The 24,755-nt window shown below is 45.0% G+C and overlaps 11 non-coding genes across 11 annotated transcripts; 4 read left to right on the top strand and 7 right to left on the bottom strand.

Annotated features, from left to right (window-relative positions):
- Positions 1-2,129: 2,129 nt before the first annotated feature.
- On the bottom strand, positions 2,130-2,200 carry trnag-gcc (transfer RNA glycine (anticodon GCC)). The gene has a single exon. It is a non-coding gene; the product is annotated as a tRNA-Gly (tRNA).
- Positions 2,201-2,414: 214 nt separating this feature from the next.
- On the bottom strand, positions 2,415-2,496 carry trnas-aga (transfer RNA serine (anticodon AGA)). Its single transcript has one exon. It is a non-coding gene; the product is annotated as a tRNA-Ser (tRNA).
- Positions 2,497-4,399: 1,903 nt separating this feature from the next.
- On the bottom strand, positions 4,400-4,470 carry trnag-gcc (transfer RNA glycine (anticodon GCC)). Its single transcript has one exon. It is a non-coding gene; the product is annotated as a tRNA-Gly (tRNA).
- Positions 4,471-5,363: 893 nt separating this feature from the next.
- Positions 5,364-5,505, bottom strand: LOC148637236 (U4 spliceosomal RNA). Its single transcript, XR_015931572.1, has one exon. It is a non-coding gene; the product is annotated as a U4 spliceosomal RNA (small nuclear RNA).
- Positions 5,506-6,794: 1,289 nt separating this feature from the next.
- LOC148637235 (5S ribosomal RNA) lies at positions 6,795-6,913 on the top strand. Its single transcript, XR_015931575.1, has one exon. It is a non-coding gene; the product is annotated as a 5S ribosomal RNA (ribosomal RNA).
- A 636-nt stretch (positions 6,914-7,549) lies between these two features.
- LOC148637234 (U1 spliceosomal RNA) lies at positions 7,550-7,713 on the bottom strand. Its single transcript, XR_015931568.1, has one exon. It is a non-coding gene; the product is annotated as a U1 spliceosomal RNA (small nuclear RNA).
- A 1,411-nt stretch (positions 7,714-9,124) lies between these two features.
- Positions 9,125-9,243, bottom strand: LOC148637233 (5S ribosomal RNA). Its single transcript, XR_015931574.1, has one exon. It is a non-coding gene; the product is annotated as a 5S ribosomal RNA (ribosomal RNA).
- A 1,304-nt stretch (positions 9,244-10,547) lies between these two features.
- On the top strand, positions 10,548-10,689 carry LOC148637232 (U4 spliceosomal RNA). The gene has a single exon (XR_015931571.1). It is a non-coding gene; the product is annotated as a U4 spliceosomal RNA (small nuclear RNA).
- Positions 10,690-17,799: 7,110 nt separating this feature from the next.
- Positions 17,800-17,881, bottom strand: trnas-gga (transfer RNA serine (anticodon GGA)). Its single transcript has one exon. It is a non-coding gene; the product is annotated as a tRNA-Ser (tRNA).
- Positions 17,882-22,109: 4,228 nt separating this feature from the next.
- LOC148637230 (U4 spliceosomal RNA) lies at positions 22,110-22,251 on the top strand. Its single transcript, XR_015931573.1, has one exon. It is a non-coding gene; the product is annotated as a U4 spliceosomal RNA (small nuclear RNA).
- A 541-nt stretch (positions 22,252-22,792) lies between these two features.
- trnai-aau (transfer RNA isoleucine (anticodon AAU)) lies at positions 22,793-22,866 on the top strand. Its single transcript has one exon. It is a non-coding gene; the product is annotated as a tRNA-Ile (tRNA).
- The last annotated feature ends 1,889 nt before the right edge of the window (positions 22,867-24,755 follow it).

Genomic DNA, 24,755 nt, shown 5'->3' with positions numbered 1-24,755 from the left:
AGATCGGTCAACAACTGGGTAATAACTCTTAGAAAAATCTACACATTGTTCCCCTGCCTCAGCTGTGACATTTTGCAGAACAATTCTAGCTGAAGTTGTAAAATTTCTCTTTGTTCCGTTCCTGCAAAACATCTTATTATGAACAAACAAACCACAATAATCATTTGCATCTAGGGGAATCACTCCCAAGGGTAACCCCCCTTAAAACTATATTGTTCTACCCATCAGGTTCTGCCACTAGATAAGAGAACCTTTCCCATGAAATCATTTTTTGACCTTCATGATCCCTTCAGGGCATACAATTAGCACAGAAGCAGCAGCTTTAGTCCACATGTTTTTCAAACAGGATATTAACGATATGATCATAACGAATAATACCAGACCCACAAATATGTATTGAACCAGAGACCCTCTCCATGTTCCTAGCACAGACTGTAGCCATGCACCAATGCCCCAATCATCTGGATTGAAGGATTTACGAAGAAAATTATTTTTGCAGTAATTAATTTATTATATTTACTATATTTATTATACACGTGTAAATTAATTACTGCGAAAATAATTTACTTCGTACACTGTGCAGAGAGCCGTATACTCCTAGTTGCGGCACACACGATACATACAGTAAAAAGCCTCAGGCACTGTGTTAGATGTGTTTTCGACGTTATATATGCGTTTATTAATGTCGTCGATTTTACGGTTGCAATTCGACGTTGATTATACGTCGAGGCGACGTATATATACGTATAGCCGTATTTTCGCCGTGAATATATGTATATTCGACGAATCAATGCCCACTGGGTAAACTCTTGAGCAAACTCTGAACCAGCTCTAAGGAAACTAATCCGATTAGACGTTACTTTGACTCATCTTTTTACGCTCAGTGCTGGATTGCTCAAACTCCAGCTAGGGTTAGGGTTAGCATTCCCACGCTACTTAGACACTTTGTTTACGCTCAGTGCTGGATTTTGGGAACTTCAGGATGAGTGGGAATTTTCTCCTATCTGTCAATTCTGTTTTGTTTTGGAGACTCTTGGCTGCCTATGTTGTACAGTGCAGCGTGAAGGAAACATTTTCCAAAACTGTGTCAGCTCAAAAGTTGTAAGAAAACCTCTCCAGCTGCTTTAACTCTCTTCATTTTTGTCATTTAATGTGACACTCGATGTATAACTGGAGCCTCACATATGCAAATGGTGAGGCTCCAGTTCGACACCCAGTTCGACACCACTTTACAGTATATGACAAAAGCATGGCAGACTGTGCCGGACCGGCAGATAACTTCCGCTTATTTTGACCATATTAAACATTGGAAATCCTCCCACTTGTATTTGTGACACTTGATTTTGGCTCCACCTAAGACACTCTTAAATCTTCAAACACTTTTCTCTTCTCCCGCAACACTCTTGTCTGTCGGCACTATGTGGCAGCGTTGCATGACAACCTCTCTCACCACGGAAAGGAACCTAACAGCTTTGGTAAGAGAGGAGAAAAGGACCTGGCCAGTACAGGGCTCGAACCCGTGACCTTGGCGTTATTAGCACCACACTCCAACCAACTGAGCTAACCGGCCTCACAACAGTGCTCCTCTCTGTGCTGCAAAAAATCGAACTCAGGGAATTTCTTTTGTCCTCCTTTGAATAGAAAGCCGTGTAATTCAGTGTACGGGCTTTCTCGTGCAGTTTCATGGTTCTTGTAACCCAAATCCTACACTGGCCTGAAGTGCCCCCCCATTTCACAGCATTTTTCAGCTGATTTAAAATGTACCTAAAGGAGAAGCATTATTGAAGACCATCAATTACCAAGAGCTTTTGTCAAAGGTTTTGGTGGTCATTTTGAATGACCACAGAGCGCTGTGACCTCGGTTTTACATCTCATCCAAAAGACAGCGCCCTTTTACAACACAGCATCTCCGTCACTATACTGGGGCATTGGGACCCGCACAGACCTCAGGGTGAGCGCCCCACCGCCGGCACCATTAACACCGCTTCCAGCTGGAAGCTTTGTTTTTCCCTGTAGCTCACCCTCATCCGGGTACTGACCTGGCTCACACCTGCTTAGCTTCAGTGGGTTTTTTGAGTTGCGAGTTGCAAGGGGATGCAAGTGATGGAGCCGCTCGCTGCAAAAGCCACTGCATTGGCCGGGAATCGAACCCGATCCTCCCGCGTGGCAGGCGAGAATTCTACCACTGAACCACCAATGCTCAGTGCCTGGGCCTTCAAAAAAGACGCTTTTTTTGGTGCTCTGTGCAAAACGCGTCGACATCTGCTTCCAGCTGCAAAATGCCATTCGCGGACGCTGAAGAACTTTTTTCCAAGGCAGCGGGTACAAGCGATTGGGCGTTTTAAAACCACCAGGAACAGCAAAGAGGCGCGCTTCTTTGCTTGCGCCGAAACACACCGACTGGAGGCGGATAACGTAGTCGGCAGGATTCGAACCTGCGCGGGGAGACCCCAATGGATTTCTAGTCCATCACCTTAACCACTCGGCCACGACTACAGCAAGCCCTGCTGCCGCTGCGTTCTTGCTACAATCTTACCTGGATCGCGAGGCGCCGGCGGAAGCCTATTTCAAAGTCGTTCTCCGTTTCAAAAAAACATTTCCAAAATACAAGCCTTGCAGACAGACACGCCTCAGAGGACTTAAGGGTGGCTTCATGTCGGAATGATAAAGTCTCCCCGTCCGGACATGAAAATGCCACTTTGTTACACACAAAAAAAGAATCAACAACAGAGAAATGCCCACAAGCATTTGAAAAGCCGCACCACGTCGCACTTGAAATAGCTCTTACATTAGTGGTAGACGCAGGAATCGCCTTTTTATTTACGCTCTTACCAACGCGATGGAAAGCAAAACAAAGCAAAGCAGAGCAAAACAAAACGAACAAACGAAAACCTTGCGTATAACGCCGTTACGTGCCCAAGCGGTATTGTACATCATCCTAGCACTGCACCCCGGGGCGTACGGTATATGGGAACGAGCACACGCCACGAATCGTCTCGAATCACTCCCTACAGCTGTAAGGCGCCTTGAAGCGTGCACCCCCAACATTCTTCTTTGCGCATGTGTGAAAGGTAAACTCTTGAGCAGACTCTGAACCAGCTCTAAGGAAACTAATCCGATTAGACGTTACTTTGACTCATCTTTTTACGCTCAGTGCTGGTTTGCTCAAACTCCAGCTAGGGTTAGGGTTAGCATTCCCACGCTACTTAGACACTTTGTTTACGCTCAGTGCTGGATTTTGGGAACTTCAGGATGAGTGGGAATTTTCTCCTATCTGTCAATTCTGTTTTGTTTTGGAGACTCTTGGCTGCCTATGTTGTACAGTGCAGCGTGAAGGAAACATTTTCCAAAACTGTGTCAGCTCAAAAGTTGTAAGAAAACCTCTCCAGCTGCTTTACCTCTCTTCATTTTTGTCATTTAATGTGACACTCGATGTATAACTGGAGCCTCACATATGCAAATGGTGAGGCTCCAGTTCGACACCCAGTTCGACACCACTTTACAGTATATGACAAAAGCATGGCAGACTGTGCCGGACCGGCAGATAACTTCCGCTTATTTTTACCATATTAAACATTGGAAATCCTCCCACTTGTATTTGTGACACTTGATTTTGGCTCCACCTAAGACACTCTTAAATCTTCAAACACTTTTCTCTTCTCCCGCAACACTCTTGTCTGTCGGCACTATGTGGCAGCGTTGCATGACAACCCCTCTCACCACGGAAAGGAACCTAACAGCTTTGGTAAGAGAGGAGAAAAGGACCTTGCCAGTACAGGGCTCGAACCCGTGACCTTGGCGTTATTAGCACCACGCTCGAACAAACTGAGCTAACCGGCCTCACAACAGTGCTCCTCTCTGTGCTGCAAAAAATCGAACTCAGGGAATTTCTTTTGTCCTCCTTTGAATAGAAAGCCGTGTAATTCAGTGTACGGGCTTTCTCGTGCAGTTTCATGGTTCTTGTAACCCAAATCCTACACTGGCCTGAAGTGCCCCCCCATTTCACAGCATTTTTCAGCTGATTTAAAATGTACCTAAAGGAGAAGCATTATTGAAGACCATCAATTACCAAGAGCTTTTGTCAAAGGTTTTGGTGGTCATTTTGAATGACCACAGAGCGCTGTGACCTCGGTTTTACATCTCATCCAAAAGACAGCGCCCTTTTACAACACAGCATCTCCGTCACTATACTGGGGCATTGGGACCCGCACAGACCTCAGGGTGAGCGCCCCACCACCGGCACCATTAACACCGCTTCCAGCTGGAAGCTTTGTTTTTCCCTGTAGCTCACCCTCATCCGGGTACTGACCTGGCTCACACCTGCTTAGCTTCAGTGGGTTTTTTGAGTTGCGAGTTGCAAGGGGATGCAAGTGATGGAGCCGCTCGCTGCAAAAGCCACTGCATTGGCCGGGAATCGAACCCGAGCCTCCCGCGTGGCAGGCGAGAATTCTACCACTGAACCACCAATGCTCAGTGCCTGGGCCTTCAAAAAAGACGCTTTTTTGGTGCTTTGTGCAAAACGTGTCGACATCTGCTTCCAACTGCAAAATGCCATTCGCGGACGCTGAAGAACTTATTTCCAAGACAGCGGGTACAAGCGATTGGGCGTTTTAAAACCACCAGGAACAGCAAAGAGGCGCGCTTCTTTGCTTGCGCCGAAACACACCGACTGAAGGCGGACAACGTAGTCGGCAGGATTCGAATCTGCGCGGGGAGACCCCAATAGATTTCTAGTCCATCATCTTAACCACTCGGCCACGACTACAGCAAGCCCCGCCGCCGCTGCGTTCTTGCTACAATCTTACCTGGATCGCGAGGTGCCGGCGCAAGCCTATTTCAAAGTCGTTCTCCGTTTCAAAAAAACATTTCCAAAATACAAGCCTTGCAGACAGACACGCCTCAGAGGACTTAAGGGTGGCTTCATGTCGGAATGATAAAGTCTCCCCGTCCGGACATGAAAATGCCACTTTGTTACACACAAGAAAAGAATCAACAACAGAGAAATGCCCACAAGCATTTCAAAAGCCGCACCACTCCGCACTTGAAATAGCTCTTACATTAGTGGTAGACGTAGGAATCGCAGTAACTACAGACGTTTAAAAAGCTCCACTCATGCCGACGATGCAGCATGAAGAAGCGCAACCTAACGTTTGACAGACAAAAGCCGGGCGCCGCTACGAGCAATACGAAATCAAACTGACAGCACACGGCGTTTCGCGCTGACTCAAAAGTGATCTCGACAGACGCTGTTCTCTGCATAACGCTGAAAGAGCTAAAGAGCGTTTCTGTTGAGACGTAACAAGCTCGTTTCTTTCTACCATGATGTCACCATGACCAAATCTGTCTTTAAACACCTTGCTCAGTCTCTGACGAGACTGTCAAAAATTGCTTTCGCCGATTGTATTGCAAACCGGCGGAAGCGGGGTATTGGGAAAAGTTTTCAACTAGCAATAATCGCGCCTCGGCTAAACCTCACAGGCTACGATACTGCCACTGCGCAAAGCTGACGGTTGCCAGGCAACCGCGGGGATCCTATGGAAATCGTCATCGATCGTCTCATGGCATGTCGTTGCGGTAACGCTTCATATTTGTCGTCTTCTTCTTCTAGCTTGAGGTTTTGAAGAATTTCATGACAGACAAGGGCTCCGTTGGGAATAAAGGGCGTTGTGAGAAAACCGTTGCTTATTTTCAGCAGCAGAAATACAACCCTTTAAATACAAGATGACAGAACAATGACGAAGGGCATGCCTGGAGGAACTCATGCACTACAGAGGAAAGGGGGCGGGCACGTACAGTTCACATTCAAGCCACAAGTACTCTTCTCGGATGTTACACAAACAAATCCTAACGTCCTGAAAGCATTGCAGCATGTTTGTGTCCCACTTCCCGTGGCTGCAGGACGACTGACACGAACGGACAAACACAATCTGTGGCGTTTAGCGTGACATAGTCTTGCAGGCATCGTGCTGTCTCACTGCAATACTATACCACTTGAGGAAACAGTCCATCTGGCCATGAAACTCATTTGAACGTCTAGCTACAGCAACTAACAATATCATGATTTATTCAGGATGTGTGGAATCAGCACGTCCCGGAGACAGCTTCCGAAATCGTGAGCATTCTCTGGTGGTAGGGGCGTTCAAGATGCCGCTCAGGTGGGAGGTAAAGTTTAGTGGTTGGGGAGTTTTTTTGAGTTTTTCATGACCTGAATGTTAATTTTTGCTTTTTTTGACTACAGAAAAATAAGGACTTAACACTAGTTGTTTAAACTTCAGTTATAATTGAAAGAAAAAAAAACGATTTTTTTTTAGGTTTAAAAAGTCCGATATGAGTAACACTGGGAAAAGAAAAGAGAGTGCTGGGTCTTCGAAGGAGAACTCTAAGATACCTCAATCGTATATGTATAGCACTACAAAAAAATCGATGGCAACTAAAGGGAAAAGTGAAGCAGCTGCAGGGGCAGCAAGAGGGCGGAGGTGCCGCGCGCCCGGCCGACGTGTTGGACCGGTGCGCTTTACGTGCTGAAATAAACACGCGACAGCCCCGAAATGTTTCCAGAGTGCTGTGCACTGAAGACTTGCCTGGTGCTCCTCCGTGCAGATTGTTTGTCCTCCTCCAGTGCGGGACGAGCCAACACAAGGGAGCGCATTCGCCAACATCCAGGCACGCAATGCGATTTGGAAAGCAGCTCCTTTCCAAAGAGTTGCACACGAACGATCCTTCAGTCCCGCTCGGGGGGCACGGAACCCCCGCCACACACAGCTTCAAGTAGCGAGTCAGGCGCCGGGACTTTCGCTTACGGCCACACCACCCTGAACACGCCTGATCTCATCTGATCTCGGAAGCTAAGCAGCGTCGGGCCTGGTTAGTACTTGGATGGAAGACTGCCTGGGAATACCAGGTGCTGTAAGCTTTTGCTCTCCCGGCCAGCAGGGGTCGCCGTTGGTGCCGTAGGCTTTGGGAGGAAAACCTGCAGAATGGAAAGGTGATCTATAGCCTCATCTCTAGAGATGTTTTGTTGCTGTGGCATGTGTGTGACCCATATTCGAAAAAAAAAACCCGTCTGTAAAACGAATATCGAAGCTGCCTCTAAATCTGCAAATGAAGATGAGTCGATAAACCACTCGTTTTTCGTATAACTAGACATATATTCATTTGTTACCGATTTCATTCATTGAGCACGAATACAATAGAGGTACAGCCATTCACTGTTTGACATGTCTGCACTGGTACAGAACCGAGCAATCAGAAAACGGGTGAAACTGTCTTTAGACTCAGCATACAGTACCGAGGCCCCCCATGACCAAATAAAGGCTAACCTCGATAATCAGCCTAAAGAACGCAGACTACAGCAAAACGACTGACTTTGAAAAGGGAATGAACGTCCCGAAGGAGTAGTGGAACTAGCTTGAGATGCTTCTCCGGACCCCTAACTAAAAGCCAGCGAGAACCAGCAGCGGCGTCCACTCCTGTCGAACCGGGATCCTTCCGCAGCCACGCAGCTCGTGGTGTCCTAACCCTCCCGTATCTGATTTTGGACCAAGCACATCAGGGGAGAGCGCGAACGCAGTCCCCCACTACCAGAAATTATGCAGTCGAGATTCCCACATTTGGGGAATTCGCAGGGGTCAGCACAGCCGGAGTGCAATGGCCGAGCCTCGCCCTGGGTGAACCTCCTTCTTGATCAAGGTATCTCCCCTGCCAGGTAAGTATGAGTTAAACAGGCCCCTGCAAGCGGCCCGCACCCACAGCACAAATCGCGCAGCCTAGGCCACCTCCTCGCCCTGCACGCCACCGCCTCCTGCTGGGCCCACTCTTTCACACACTCACACGCCACACTAACACTCAAAAGTGTGGGCAAAACGAGAAAACGAGCGCGCCGTTTCCTACACATCTGCAGTCGCCGTTGCGCATTCGCAGCATGTCCCGGGATGCAATTCGGCCTCATTGCGACGTGCGCCTGCCACACACCGAACAAACCTTTTCAGCAATTTCCAAAAAACGGGCCTGCTTGCCTGCCCACAAGGCTCCGTCTCTTACCTGCTCTCCAGAGCCTGCTGCCTTCTGTGCTTTTCTCTCGGCACCGCTGCAGTGCACACAACTCCTGCAGCGGGAGGGGGGGAGAAAGTTCCCGCGCTCTGCCGCAGGGAAGGCTCGCTCCGTGCGCACACGTCCTTTCGATGCCAGTCCAACAAGTGCTCCGCATTAGCTGCGTCGGGGCTCCGGCGTGTCGCACCTCACCTCACCTCGCACTGCCCCCTCCTTGAATGTCTGCCGCTGGGCATGCCCCGCTCTCCTCCGCCTTATCTTATCGCGTGTGAGCACCGACAATGGCCACAATGCCGGGGAATGGCACCTGTAAAGTGTTAATTGGGGCACAGGAACAGCCCGTCTCGTCTCGGGGGGGCCGGCTTCAGAGACAATACAGCAAACACAGCGGGGCAGGGGAAGAAGACGACACCACACATGCGGGTACATTCAGCTCCGGCGGGAACGAGACATTTGTCGGTCTTTTCAAGTGCCGAGAGCCGAGCAATCCTTCACTTGTATCGTTTCTCCCCGGTGACTAGATCTGGCCCTGCGACTCTCGACTGGGCTCACCCCCGGGGCAGCCCAGCAGGTGTGAGCCTGGCCGGCACCCGGATGGGAGATTCCACCCCGGAAAAGCTCCGGTTGCTGCTGCTCCTGCAAGAGGTGTGACTGGGACCAGTAGGGAGCGCTCACCCTGCGGGCTGTGTGGCTCTCTTACGCCCCAGCCTCCTGATGGCGACACTCTGCTGCACAAACAGGCGCCGTCCTTCGGGGGAGGCGTCAAACCGAGGTCCCGACCCTCCTTGGCCATTAGGAAACCCCAGGGCTCAATGAATGAAATCGGTAACAAATGAATATATGTCTAGTTATACGAAAAACGAGTGGTTTATCGACTCATCTTCATTTGCAGATTTAGAGGCAGCTTCGATATTCGTTTTACAGACGGGTTTTTTTTTTTTGAATATGGGTCACACACATGCCACAGCAACAAAACATCTCTAGAGATGAGGCTATAGATCACCTTTCCATCCTGCAGGTTTTCCTCCCAAAGCCTACGGCACCAACGGCGACCCCTGCTGGCCGGGAGAGCAAAAGCTTACAGCACCTGGTATTCCCAGGCAGTCTCCCATCCAAGTACTAACCAGGCCCAACCCTGCTTAGCTTCCGAGATCAGACAAGATCAGGCGTGTCCAGGGTGGTGTGGCCGTAAGCGAAAGCCCTGGCGCATGACTCGCTACTTGAAGCTGTGTGTGGCGGGGGTTCCATGCCCCCCGAGCGGGACTGAAGGATCGTTCGTGTGCAACTCTTTGGAAAGGAGCTGCTTTCCAAATCGCATTGCGTGCCTGGATGTTGGCGAATGCGCTCCCTTGTGTTGGCTCGTCCCGCACTGGAGGAGGACAAACAATCTGCACGGAGGAGCACCAGGCAAGTCTTCAGTGCACAGCACTCTGGAAACATTTCGGGGCTGTCGCGTGTTTATTTCAGCACGTAAAGCGCACCGGTCCAACACGTCGGCCGGGCGCGCGGCGCCTCCGCCCTCTTGCTGCCCCTGCAGCTGCTTCACTTTTCCCTTTAGTTGCCATCGATTTTTTTGTAGTGCTATACATATACGATTGAGGTATCTTAGAGTTCTCCTTCGAAGACCCAGCACTCTCTTTTCTTTTCCCAGTGTTACTCATATCGGACTTTTTAAACATAAAAGGGTTAACCCTAAAAAAATCGGTTTTTTTTTCTTTCAATTATAACTGAAGTTTAAACAACTAGTGTTAAGTCCTTATTTTTCTGTAGTCAAAAAAAGCAAAAATTAACATTCAGGTCATGAAAAACTCAAAAAAACTCCCCAACAACTAAACTTTACCTCCCACCTGAGCGCCATCTTGAACGCCCCTACCACCAGAGAATGCTCACGATTTCGGAAGCTGTCTCCGGGACGTGCTGATTCCACACATCCTGAATAAATCATGATATTGTTAGTTGCTGTAGCTAGACGTTCAAATGAGTTTCATGGCCAGATGGACTGTTTCCTCCAGCGGTATAGTATTGCAGTGAGACAGCACGATGCCTGCAAGACTATGTCACGCTAAACGCCACAGATTGTTTGTCCGTTCTTGTCAGTCGTCCCGCAGCCACGGGAAGTGGGACACAAACATGCTGCAATGCTTTCAAGACGTTAGGATTTGTTTGTGCAACATCCAAGAAGAGTACTTGTGGCTTGAATGTGAACTGTACGTGCCCGCCCCCTTTCCTCTATAGTGCATGAGTTCCTCCCGGCATGACCTTCGTCATTGTTCTGTCATCTTTTATTTAAAGGGTTGTATTTCTGCTGCTGAAAATAAGCAACGGTTTTCTCACAACGCCCTTTGTTCCCAACGGAGCCCTTGTCTGTCATGAAATTCTTCAAAACCTCAAGCTAGAAGAAGAAGAAGACGACAAATATGAAGCGTTATAGCAACGACATGCCATGAGACGATCGATAACGATTTCCATAGAATCCCCGCGGTTGCTTGGCAACCGTCAGCTTTGCGCAGTGGCAGTATCGTAGCCTGTGAGGTTTAGCCGAGGCGCGATTATTGCTAGTTGAAAACTTTTCCCAATACCCCGCTTCCGCCGGTTTGCAATACAATCGGCGAAAGCAATTTTTGACAGTCTCGTCAGAGACTGAGCAAGGTGTTTAAAGACAGATTTGGTCATGGTGATATCATGGTAGAAAGAAACGAGCTTGTTACGTGTCAACAGAAACGCTCTTTAGCTCTTTCAGCTTTATGCAGAGAACAGCGTCTGTCGAGATTACTTTTGTGTCAGCGCGAAACGCCGTGTGCTGTCAGTATGTTTTCATATTGCTCGTAGCGGCGCCTGGCTTTTGTCTGTCAAACGTTAGGTTGCGCTTCTTCATGCTGCATCGTCGGCATGAGTGGAGCATTTTAAACGTCTGTACTTACTGCGCCCCATAAGAAATCGTTTGTCCCTGTTCAAAAGAGATTGTGCGATGTCCTGCAGCGTTCGCAAAGCAAACCTTTGACAGTTTGAAAAGAGGAATTTATTCTGCTTCCTGTGCGTGCAGTAGTTACAAAGTTGAACGTCTTTACACGATCTGCTGCAGTTTTCAGTGGGTGGGCTTTGTCAAATGGCTTGGAAAAACGCACTGTGTTTCGGCTCGGGAAACATCATGAGCAGTGTCCTGCATGTTTTCTGTGTATAGCTGTCTTTTAACGCGTACAGAATTCATTCGAAATCATTGATTTCTCCAATTAACAAGGGTCCCTTTTTGAACCTGCCAGAAGCATTCTTTCAATGTAACAGATTTACTCCGGGGAAGGGCAGCATGACATTGAGAGTAGCTCAAGCTTTCAGCACCTTTATCTGACTGCATGTATGCAGACACTGCTCAGAATCCCCTGTAAGATTCTCCTTCAATTCCGTTTTGCAGTGCTTTAGCTCTTTCAAAAGGCTTCGCTTTGCTAGTCACAATCCAAGGCTCATGACAGCATTTGAAAACATTCGCAACTGCATTGGCCGGGAATCGAACCTGGGTCAACTGCTTTGAAGGCAGCTATGCGCAACACTGGCTCGCTCCAGAGTAAATTTCACGTCGAGGGCATATTTTTTTCCATTTTACCGTGAGTCGGGCTCAGCTGCACAGAGGAGAGAGCAGAGCAATGAGGTCACGGGGAAGAAGGGACAATTTTATGATGCTTTGGAAGATAATGTTTTTTTTTTTCTTATATTGAAAATGAAAGGTAGTTGTTTCTATATGGACTCAGTCTTTGGAATTTGTATATATATATTTCAGTGATCCCTCAGCCATTCCTTCTGTATTGTAATTCAATTTCTCTTTTAAAATTCCTTCCCCACTTCTAGGACCTGCAGTTGCTGAACTCCACAATGGCTTCTATTGGAAAGTCTGTGACTGAGACCAAGTAAGTGCTCACTTTTTTATGAAACCATTATTTATTTTGGAGCAATGAGCAATTCTTATATAAATGCAATAAAATCATTATGCTCAAACTATGAGAGAGAAAATTAAGGATAATTTAAGAAATCAGTCTTAGCTTGTTTCTATACACAGATGGTATTATTTATTTTCAAAGGAAACCCGCGAGGATTCCCCTGGTGTGCAAGATGTGCCTGAATACTCTTGATCAGCTTCCTGCTCACTTGAAGAGGGCGTGTATGAAGCACGCCACGGCAGAAAACATCAGGATGGCCTCTCAACAGGCGAGGGAGGACATGATGAATCACCTGAAGAACGGGGTCATCGTGGATTACCACAGAATAGAGATCGTGTCTGGTGAGGCAAACAGGATAGTGGTTGTAAGACTGCTAGAGTCCTTGGGCCTTTTTGTACATGGGAAGCCTGAAGACACATTGGCAAGGTGAGATATTTTTAATCTGTAAGGCTTCTGTAGTTTCTTTTTGAAATCATTGTTACAACATATTATGTAAAAGCATGTTGAAAAGAATATACCTGCATTCCAGCGGCCCTGAGCAAGAGGCCGCTGTCCAGGAGGAAGAGATGCCAGAGGCTGCTCTAGAAACTGAAACAGAAGCGGATAAGGAAGGGGAAGATGTGAGCTCTGAAGAACTCTATCAGCAGTAAGACTTTTTATTTTTCAGATGTATCTATTTTTTACTAAAATTCTAATTTGTCTTATAGGTATAAAATGTTTAAACCGGTGTTTTATATCCTTACAGGCCCTGAGTAGTTAAAAAGTATCAGCAGGCCGGAAGAGAGTGGCCCAAGCTGGACTCTATAGAAAGCACTCCCTGGATGCTCCTCTCCTGATTGGATTCAAACAGTACCTTACCAAGGATCTGGGAGTGGCAAATTATTCTCAGGAGGTATTTATTTTTTAAAGGCATTTAAAATTAAGCAATGGTATCTTCATTGTAAATGTTTTTATTTCTTAGCTTAAAATTCACCCATGTGAAATGATGTCAGCCATAAACATCATGACTCTATATTTCCTACCTGAATCTATTCTACTTAAATTATTACATTATACACAATTTGAGTTCATTTTAAAAAGTAAAAGGTAATGAAAGGAATGCATTTTTAAAAGAAAGATAATACCGATATGCATGTGATAATCTTCCTTATATCATGTAGTGCGTCATTTGGACACTTTGTGGGCTTCAAATACAAAGAAAATCATGTTCTATGGTACAAGATAAATACAAAACTTAAGCTTTTATTTTAATTAGATTTGTTTATAAAGCATAAGCAATCATTTATTACATCGCTTCTTGAATTAAATCTTTTGACAAGAGGTAAGACTTCTATTTTACATTTAAACCCATGTTTAGCTGCGTTTTTTAGATTTAACTGAACCAATTTCTGTGTGTGATAATGTCCTTGAATTCTGACAACATCACACTAAATTACATGATATAAAACAGCTAATGTTTCTAGAGATAAAGTTTCTGGGATGCTTCTAATTACTTTTTATTACCAGGGACAGTTTAATTCACCTTGTACAGTACTGAAAGACCAAGATGCTTTTTTTAAAGTTATTTAACATTTTATAGAACTTTTTCTACTATGGCAACATGATGAGCTTGGTGAAACTTGGAAAAATACTGCTTGGCCACTTATCTTAAGATAAAGATAGGATAAAGGTTTATCTTTTGCACCTACCTGACCCCCAGGGAAGGCCAATGCTTTCTAAGTTGATGGTTCCCTACAGTAGACTGTACCTTATCTTCAAAGGTAATGTATATTGACCCAAATCAGTTTTGGAATCCAATCTACTGCCGAGATGGAGCACATCCTTTTTTCAGGATTTTAGCATCATACGTTTGGTATATTTAGTCCCTAATGCTGAAAGAAATGATCATAGAACATGACATCTAACCTTACCTGTGGTGTCTTTAATCCCTATTGCTAAATGCATGGTGTACGTACTGCATACATGTGTCTTGAGAATGAGGAATGGGCCCCTGAGACAGTAATTTGCCTGTTTCACAAATGATCGTATTTTACTAGAGATTCTGTTTGGGATTCAGATGTGCATTCGGACAGCAATCCCTTTCAAGAAATGATACGTTCTGGATGAGGTCAAAGGTGCTGGAACACTGTATTTAGGATGTGTTTGCAGAGACTATGTGTCTCCTGCTTCAACGCAGTGATAAATAGATGTGCTCCTGTAATTCATTGGTACATGCCCAGGGCAGTAAGCAGTCTGAGGATTTATTTCCAGACGGCATAGAGCAGTGAAGTAGTGTAGTAGAGCAACACACTGGATCATTTTATTATTAGAATCTATTCTACTTAAATTATTACATTATACACAACTTGAGTTCATTTTAAAAAGTAAAAGATAATGAAAGGAATGCATTTTCATAAGAAAGATAATACCGATATGCATGTGATAATCTTCTTTATATCATGTAGTGCGTCATTTGGACACTTTGTGGGCTTGAAATACAAAGAAAATCATGTTCTATGGTACAAGATAAATACAAAACTTTAGCTTTTATTTTAATTAGATTTGTTTATAAAGCATAAGCAATCATTTATTACATTAATATATGTGAAAATAACATTTTAGCATCATATTATTACATACAGGTCTCTAGCTTCAACACAGTGATATATATATGCTCAGTGATTTATTGGTACATGCCCAGGTCAATAATCAGAATGAGGATTTTTTTCCAGACGGGCTACAGGTAGTGTTGTGAAATACTTCAACACACTGGATCGCAGATTTAGACCCCCTGCACTCTTACTACTTAAAAACCAAAGAAATGAAGATATGTAGCAATCACATTGTAACAGGGGTGACAGTGACTTAATGCTTATACTAGTGGACTTCTGGTACCTTTAGGGTAAGGTGTTCCCTGAAGGGCTCTCAAACCCCGCATTTCAGATGCCTAGCTGTATCGCTGATGTGTTGCACCTCAGAATCACTTTTAAACCTTACCTCTGGTATCTTTAATCCCTATTGCTCAACGCATGGTGAAAGTATTGCATAAATGTGTCTGAAAATGAGCAATGGGCACCTGAGAGACTCATTTGCCTGTTTCACAAATGATCATATTTGACTAGAGATTCTGTTTGGGATTCAGTTGTGCATTCTGACAGCAATCCCTTTCAAAAAACGATACATTCTGGATGAGGTCAAAGGTGCAGGAACACTGTATTTAGGATGTGTTTGCACTTATGAGGATTTATTTCCAGATGTGCTAGGGGTAGTGTTGTGAAATACTTCAACACACTGGATCGCAGGTTTAAACCCCCTGCACTCTTACTCCTTAAAAACCAACAAATGCAGATGTGTAGCAATCATATTGTAGCAGACACTCATTTGCCTGTTTCACAAATGATCATATTCTACTAGAGATTCTGTTTGGGATACGGATGTGCATTCTGACAGCAATCTCTTTCAAAAAATGCTTTTACCTTTTCGCGGCTTTGCCCTTCTTGCCTCTTTGGACAATATCTCCATCTTGTGGTCGTTGTTGGTAATGTCTAGACAATATCTCCATCTTGTGGTCGTTCTTGGTAATGTCTTCTTATGCCCTTTTTTATTTCAATTCTCTATTAGTTGATTCTAGAATCTCTACAATAGAGTTGAAAACATCAGTTTTAAAGCAGACAATATGACATTATTTATAGTCCAATTAGAAATGTATTACCCTGATAGATATCCCAACACCCGGAATGTATTGATACCATATCCCCAGTAATGCTCCTCAGGCCTAACAAGCACACTGTTGGTCTTAGGAAGCATCAGACACAGAAACGGTAACAACATCCTTCTTTCTGTTCACTCAGTCTCTGGTGCCGTGGGTCAGTGAAAGTGCGATGCGCGGATCCAGCGATCTCATGCTGTCACTCAGATGGCACAATCAGTAATTGGTGGCAGTTGATATGGTCCCTCCCAGCAGGATTGCAACATCTGGCAGGGTATCTCTTCTTCACCTACACCCACTCGCCAGGTATCCGGTCGTGTCTCCCCTCTGCTGGAGGTCCCCAAGCGTCCGGCACCTGTTCACAAGCCCTGTGCACCGCTTCAGTTAACAAACCTACAACACTTTAATAGAGAGTTATCTACCCACGGTGTCCCTTCAGTTGATATTTCCTTAGTTGGTCTTTCAGACTGTGGGTGATTGGGGCAATGTGACTTCCAACTTACCCCTAGTGAGGCAATTACAGCCTGGCACACCTTCCCAGTGTAGTCTGCCCCTAGATCAGTATCCAAGGGGCAGGGCAGTCCATACCCTGGGATCATCTTTGTCATACACTTGGGTATGTGCCAGCCCACATCACATCATCATACAACCCCACATTCTTTACACATTTGTTCTAACCACTATTAAACATCTATTAAAGGCCTCAACCTGAATTCTCCCCTTTCCCCAATAGAGGTTTCACAGGGGTCTCAGACTCCCGCTCTCCCAGTGCAGCTCGTCTGGCATCTGCATCTGCATGGTTGTTACCTTGAGTTACTGGAATTCTTTATTTATTGTGTTATTTACACCTTACTCAAGCTGCTTCTGTCGGCAGCTGTAAAACTACAAATCAGTTCAGAGACAAGCCTAGTATTCTTAACTGGAGTCCCTGCCGTTGTGAGAGAATCCTATTTCTCCATAGCCATCCAGAATTGTGGCCTACATGCAACAAATACATACATTATATACATATACAGTAACCCTTTGTCCACACTTACATACAAAGGAATGGTTGATCCATCTGAGGAAACCCCAGTCTCAGCACCTGTAAGAGAGCTTGTTTCAAATTATTATAGGCGGCTTTTGTTGCGGGAACCAAGGCAATCTTGTCCTTGTACTGCACTCCCCCCTTAAGCAGATCTGTTAAGAGTTGTGCTCACCCTGTAAAAACATTGCACCCAAGCCCTGTTAAAATTTCACAATGCTAGACACAAAAGGGCCTTATCATAGCTGCTTCTATTAGACACTCTAAAGCTGAAGCAACTCAGACTTGTGGGTTTCCTCGTCAGGGGAAGCACTCAGAATACTATCAACATACTGAGTGATCACAGTCAGTTGAAGCCACGTGATACCCTGTTCTGGATAGTCATTCTTTGTATTGCATAATATTCCAACCCAATAGATCTGGGATAAAACCACCCATTAAAATCTGGTACTCGGCAAGTAAAACTTGCTGCCCCAATACTCCTGTGGCCTCCTGCCGTCTCCCCATATACATTACTCTATAGCACACTGTTGAACAGAGGAGTGAAACAAGCATGACAGTAGTGCTCCAGTATCCCATAACAGAGAAACCAACACTCCATTAACAGTACATTTTTATCCACTGGACTGGGACAGACTTAGGGAGGGTACAAGGGATTTACAGGATCTAATCGTTAGGTAAACAGATCTTCTCACAAGACGTTATTCTCCCCAGTCTCGATTCTAAACCTACAGCGTTTCAGCATGTCTGAGACATTCGAATAAACCCAAATTGTTTCCTCTATTGCAACTAATTGTATAAAAATACAAACACTGTTTATCTAACTACTTTTACGTCCACCTGTACTGTACTTATACTTTCAGACGCTCTTATATTTTCCAATCTCCTTAAGTTGATTTTCGTCAAGTCTCTTTAGTTACGTCTCTAGCCAGTCCCGCTGGCTAAACACACTTACACCGTCATTTAGCTGCAAAAAGGCATTCGCGGATGCTGAAGAATTTATTTCCAAGGCAGCGGGTACAAGCGATTTGGCGTTTTAAAACCACCAGGAACAGCAAAGAGGCACGCTTCTTTCCTTGCGCCGGAACACAAGGACTGGAGGCGGACAACCTAGTCGGCAGGATTCGAACTTGCGCGGGGAGACCCCAATGGATTTCCAATCCATCGCTTTAATCACTCGGCCACGACTACAGCAAGCCCCACCGCCGCTGCGTTCTTGCTACAATCTTACCTGGATCGCGAGGCGCCGGCGGAAGCCTATTTCAAAGTCATTCTCCGTTTAAAAAAAACATTTCCAAAATACAAGCCTTGCAGACAGACACGCCTCAGAGGACTTAAGGGTGGCTTCATGTCGGAATGATAAAGTCTCCCCGTCCGGACATGAAAATGCCACTTTGTTACACACAAAAAAAGAATCAACAACAGAGAAATGCCCACAAGCATTTGAAAAGCCGCACCACGTCGCACTTGAAATAGCTCTTACATTAGTGGTAGACGCAGGAATCGCCTTTTTATTTACGCTCTTACCAACGCGATGGAAAGCAAAACAAAGCAAAGCAGAGCAAAACAAAACGAACAAACGAAAACCCTCACGTCCCACACTTGCATATAAGGCCGTTACGTGCCCAAGCGGTATTGTATGTCATCCTAGCACTGCAGCCCGGGGCGTACGGTATATGGGAACGAGCGCACGCCACGAATCGTCTCGAATCACTCCCTACAGCTGTAAGGCACCTTGAAGTGTGCACCCCCAACATTCTTCCTTGCGCATCTGTGAAATCTAAATTAAATCTCACGTTGGGGGCATATTTTTTTCCACTTTATCATGAGTCGGGCTCGGCTGCACAGAGGTGAGAGCAGAGCGATGAGGTCACGGGGACAGGGGAGTTACACGCTGGCGGTTTGAATACGCGGAAGATCACTGAGGGATCCACAGTATATGGACCCTCCGTGCTCCATCAGTCCACACTCCGGACTCTGAATCCTGCCATCCGAGTTAAGATCTCGGCGAAACCTGAGGCGCAGTTCCTTCTTAAAACGTAATCTGGTGAGCATTTCTAGAATCATACTTGTATAGATGCAGCCTTTAATGTGTTGCTAGGTTAAAATTGATGACTTCTTGAACTTCAGTAGGCAACTGCCCTCTTGATTTTGGATTTAATTTCTTTATTACAGGGGCGCATTTATGAAGACAGAGTCATGTTCAGGTACTTTGCTTGATGGAGGAAGCTCATTTCGGACTCTGTTATCTGCTCACCTGGAAAGGTCTGCTGTACTACTACAAGAGAGAAGTAGAGTCTGGAAGAAGGGACAATTTTATGATGCTTTGGAAGATAATGTTTTTTTTTCTTTGAAATCGAAATGAATCAGAATATCAGTGCAAAAGACAAACTCTTGGTTTGGTTTAAAGAGATATGGTTTTAAAACAGACAACATGTAGAAAACAGGTGTTTCTCACTTTTGGAAAAGAATGGACCGCGGGTAATATTTTACTAGTTGCAGTGCTGAGCTCACTGGGTTACAGTCCTGCAGTGTCACACCAGGGCCAGTGGCGCAATGGATAACGCGTCTGACTACGGATTAGGAGATTGTAAATTCGACTCCTGGCTGGCTCGGGTCGTTTTTAAACGCATCAGGCTACTCCCTTAGTAGCCTGTGCTACTTACTGCATTGTAATTGTACCCAGTAAGAGATTTCCTTCATGTAAATGAACTGCACCTGACAGCTTTAGAAAAACACCTGGGCTCAGTACGGTGCTGAGAGCTCAGCGTTGCTGTTGTTCTAATTAGAACGCACTGCATCGGCTATGAACCCGAACTTTTCAATTATTCCGATCAGTAAGTCAACACGTAGTCCACATGAAGGTAGGAATATTCTCTTGTCTGTCTCTTGTTTGTATAGAACTGAATGTCCCTGACAATGTACTGTTAGTTTTAATTGAAGAACGGCATTTGTGTTCAAATATACCAGACAAGTTTACGTAACTGCTCATGCGACACTCAGTTGTAATTAGTCAAGAAATAAAGTCGAACAACAGCTGCGGGTTTGATTCTGAACATATCAGATTGCAGCGCGTTTTACTTCCATTGACAAATGATAGAGATTCGAAGAGAGATCCTTCAGACCAGCAAGCAAACCCACGGCTATTTCGGTTTTCTATCTAGGCAACGTTGGTGTCTGCAATAGCATACATGAAAGCGTGATGCAATTTCTGTGGCTACTTGATTATAATGCTTTTTTTTATTTTTATTAAACATGTAGAATTTACAAATACAAATACAACAAGAGGATCAGAGTCATGTACAAGAGAAAAAAAACGCAGCAGAAAAAAAACATTTAACTACCAGAGGTAATTAAGTAATTATGTGATCAAATTGTATATTTTACACGTATCATATTTTCCTTGCTTTAATATTTCTCAATTATAAACTTTAGTTTCAACATGCATGCGTTTCCTGTAAAAAAATAAAACTCAGCACAGTTTTTTACAAAACAAAAAAAACGTTTTTCTTTTAACAACATTTCGAGTACCTCTGGCATTCATGAAAAAGACATACACAAAAGCAAATAACTAACTCTAAGACTATCTAAACTATTGAGTTTTTCAAAGAACCAGAACTATAACAGTCCTTAACACTTAACTACACCATTCCAAACTAACACTAAAGAAACACTAGTATATACTGGTATAACAAATAAAACCAAACATAATCATTAACTGAGCAGTCACTGGGAGCAAATCTCCTTCCCGTCCACAAAGGCCCTCGCTCCCACAAAGTAGGGTCTCCTCCCCTCTCTTCTGGCAGCTTCAACCTGGGGCCACAGCTGGTTCCTGGTGCTCCTGTCCGCGGCAGACAGTTCCTCTGCAAACCTCAGTTTGTTCCCATTCAAATACTCATTCCCCCTCGCCGCTCGCCACAGCATGTCCCTCGCCGTCCTCTTGGTGAACTGTATTATAATCGATCTGGGGCGCACTTGCCCAGACATGTTCGCTCTCCCGAGCCTGTGAACAAAGTCAATGGCCGATATTACGTCCTCCTGGTCCGGCAGGGTCCTTTTACAGATACCCTTCACTGTTGCAACAAGGTCCTTATCACGTTCCTCTTTAACTCCAAATAATTTTAAATTCCATCGTCGACAGTATCTATCTACATCGTTCACTTTCAATTCAAGTTCTTTAATATGCTTTTCTTGTTCGGTATTTACTTGTTTAAGAACTTTTACTTCACTCTTTAAGTCTTCAACCTCTTTAAACACACAGTCCATGGACTTTTTAAGACTTTCGATTGCGACTGTATTAAATCGAATCATTTCCTTCAGCTCACCCATCATGTTAAAGATGTTGGTTTGGAGCTCCTCCAGCGTCAGGTCGCCCCTTCCTCTCTTGGCCGCCGGGGTTTTCACAGGTGTGCTGGGCAGGGACTCCGGCTCTACCGTACGAGCGCATCTCCAGCACTCTTTCCACGTCCCCTCCAGCTGCTTCACTTTTCCCTGTAGTTCCATCGATTTTCTTGTAGTGCTATACATATACGATTGAGGTATCTTAGATTTCTCCTTCGAGGACCCAGCACTCTTTTCTTTTCCCAGTGTTACTCATATCGAAATTCTTAAACCTAAAAAAAATCGTTTTTTTTTTCTTTCAATTATAACTGAAGTTTAAACAACTAGTGTTAAGTCCTTATTTTTCTGTAGTCAAAAAAAGCAAAAATTAACATTCAGGTCATGAAAAACTCAAAAAAACTCCTCAACCACTAAACTTTACCTCCCACCTGAGCGCCATCTTGAACGCCCCTACCACCAGAGAATGCTCACGATTTCGGAAGCTGTCTCCGGGACGTGCTGATTCCACACATCCTGAATAAATCATGATATAGTTAGTTGCTGTAGCTAGACGTTTAAATGAGTTTCATGGCCAGATGGACTGTTTCCTCCAGCGGTATAGTATTGCAGTGAGACAGCACGATGCCTGCAAGACTATGTCACGCTAAACGCCACAGATTGTGTTTGTCCGTTCGTGTCAGTCGTCCTGCAGCCACGGGAAGTGGGACACAAACATGCTGCAATGGTTTCAAGACGTTAGGATTTGTTTGTGCAACATCCAAGAAGAGTACTTGTGGCTTGAATGTGAACTGTACGTGCCCACCCCCTTTCCTCTGTAGTGCATGAGTTCCTCCAGGCATGCCCTTCGTCATTGTTCTGTCATCTTGTATTTAAAGGGTTGTATTTCTGCTGCTGAAAATAAGCAACGGTTTTCTCACAACGCCCTTTGTTCCCGACGGAGACCTTGTCTGCCATGAAATTCTTCAAAACCTCAAGCTAGATGAAGAAGAGGACAAATATGAAGCGTTACAGAAACGACATGCCATGAGACTATCGATAACGATTTCCATAGGATCCCCGCGGTTGCCTGGCAACTATCAGCTTTGCGCAGTGGCAGTATCGTAGCCTGTGAGGTTTAGCCGAGGCGCGATTATTGCTAGTTGAAAACTTTTCCCAATACCCCGCTTCCGCCGGTTTGCAATACAATCGGCGAAAGCAATTTTTGACAGTGTCGTCAGAGACTGAGCAAGGTGCTTAAAGACAGATTTGGTCATGGTGACATCATGGTAGAAAGAAACGAGCTTGTTACGTCTCAACAGAAACGCTCTTTAGCTCTTTCAGCTTTATGCAGAGAACAGCGTCTGTCGAGATCACTTTTGAGTCAGCGCGAAACGCCGTGTGCTGTCAGTTTGATTTCATATTGCTCGTAGCGGCGCCCGGCCTTTGTCTGTCAAATGTTAGGTTGCGCTTCTTCATGCTGCATCGTCGGCATGAGTGGAGCTTTTTAAACGTCTGTACTTACTGCGCCCCATAAGAAATCGTTCGTCCCTGTTCAAAAGAGATTGTGCGATGTCCTGCAGCGTTCGCAAAGCAAACCTTTGACAGTTTGACAAGAGGAATTTATTCTGCTTCCTGTGCGTGCAGTAATTACAAAGTTGAACGTCTTTACACGATCTGCTGCAGTTTTCAGTGGGCGGGCTTTGTCAAATTGCTTGGAAAAACGCAGTTTCGGCTCGGGAAACATCATGAGCAGTGTCAGCACAGAGAGGACCACTGTCGTGAGGCCGGTTAGCTCAGTTGGTTAGAGTGTGGTGCTAATAACGCCAAGGTCGTGGGTTCGAGCCCCGTACGGGCCAGGTCCTTTTCTCCTCTCTTACCAAAGCTGTTAGGTTCCTTTCCGTGGTGAGATGGGTTGTCATGCAACGCTGCCACATAGTGCCGACAGACAAGAGTGTTGCGGGAGAAGAGAAAAGTGTTTGATGATTTAAGAGTGTCTTAGGTGGAGCCAAAATCAAGTGTCACAAATGCAAGTGGGAGGATTTCCAATGTTTAATATGGTAAAAATAAGCAGAAGTTATCTGCCGGTCCGGCACAGTCTGCCATGCTTTTGTCATATACTGTAAAGTGGTGTCGAACTGGAGCCTCACCATTTGCATATGTGAGGCTCCAGTTATACATCGAGTGTCACGTTAAATGACAAAAATCAAGAGAGTTAAAGCAGCTGGAGAGGTTTTCTTACAACTTTTGAGCTGACACAGTTTTGGAAAATGTTTCCTTCACGCTGCACTGTACAACATAGGCAGCCAAGAGTCTCCAAAACAAAACAGAATTGACAGATAGGAGAAAATTCCCACTCGTCCTGAAGTTCCCAAAATCCAGCACTGAGCGTAAACAAAGTGTCTAAGTAGCGTGGGAATGCTAACCCTAACCCTAGCTGGAGTTTGAGCAATCCAGCACTGAGCGTAAAAAGATGAGTCAAAGTAATGTCTAATCTGATTAGTTTCCTTAGAGCTGGTTCAGAGTTTGTTCAAGAATTTACCTTTCACAGATGCGCAAAGAAGAATGTTGGGGGTGCACGCTTCAAGGTGCCTTACAGCTGTAGGGAGTGATTCGAGACGATTCGTGGCGTGTGCTCGTTCCCATATACCGTACGCCCCGGGGTGCAGTGCTAGGATGACATACAATACCGCTTGGGCACGTAACGGTGTTATTTGCAAGTGCGGGACGTGAGGGTTTTTGTTTGTTCGTTGTTTTGCTCTGCTTTGCTTTGTTTTGCTTTCCATCGCGTTGGTAAGAGCGTAAATAAAAAGGCGATTCCTGCGTCTACCACTAATGTAAGAGCTATTTCAAGTGCGGCGTGGTGCGGCTTTTCAAATGCTCAACAGGATGACTTCGCATGCACGCGTGCTTTCATGAAGTCGTGTGTGCAACCATGTCTGCTTACGTGCAAACGGGCGTGGTTTCATGTATGCAAAAAACTTTCCTGGGCTCTTCTGAAGCACATAAAATTATTTGGAGATATAAATTTGTCTTGTTTTCCTCTTAGGCTCTAGAATTGATATTTTTTTTTTCATTTTTGGTATTTTTCATCATTTTTCAGAAAGTGGTTGCAAGCCCGATATCATGCGAAGAAACTTCAGGATTCGGGGATCAGTCAATGGATTTTAAAACACATCCTAAATACAGTGTTCCTGCACCTTTGACCTCATCCAGAATGTATCGTTTTTTGAAAGGGATTGCTGTCAGAATGCACAACTGAATCCCAAACAGAATCTCTAGTCAAATATGATCATTTGTGAAACAGGCAAATGAGTCTCTCAGGTGCCCATTGCTCATTTTCAGACACATTTATGCAATACTTTCACCATGCGTTGAGCAATAGGGATTAAAGATACCAGAGGTAAGGTTTAAAAGTGATTCTGAGGTGCAATAGATCAGCGATACAGCTAGGCATCTGAAATGTGGGGTTTGAGAGCCCTTCAGGGAACACCGTACCCTAAAGGTACCTGAAGTCCACTAGTATAAGCATTAAGTCACTGTCAGCCCTGTTGCAATGTGATTGCTACATATCTTCATTTCTTTGGTTTTTAAGGAGTAAGAGTGCAGGGGGTCTAAATCTGCGATCCAGTGTGTTGAAGTATTTCACAACACTACCTGTAGCCCGTCTGGAAATAAATCCTCATTCTGATTATTGACCTGGGCATGTACCAATAAATCACTGAGCATATATATATATATCACTGTG

The sequence above is a fragment of the Lepisosteus platostomus genome, unplaced genomic scaffold (genome assembly GCF_059453375.1).
Source record: "Lepisosteus platostomus isolate fLepPlt1 unplaced genomic scaffold, fLepPlt1.hap1 Scaffold_129_H1, whole genome shotgun sequence".
NCBI classification, from domain to species: Eukaryota; Metazoa; Chordata; class Actinopteri; order Semionotiformes; family Lepisosteidae; genus Lepisosteus; species Lepisosteus platostomus.
Note: the sequence above shows the minus strand (reverse complement) of the source record. Positions and strands in the feature narration are given on the sequence as shown.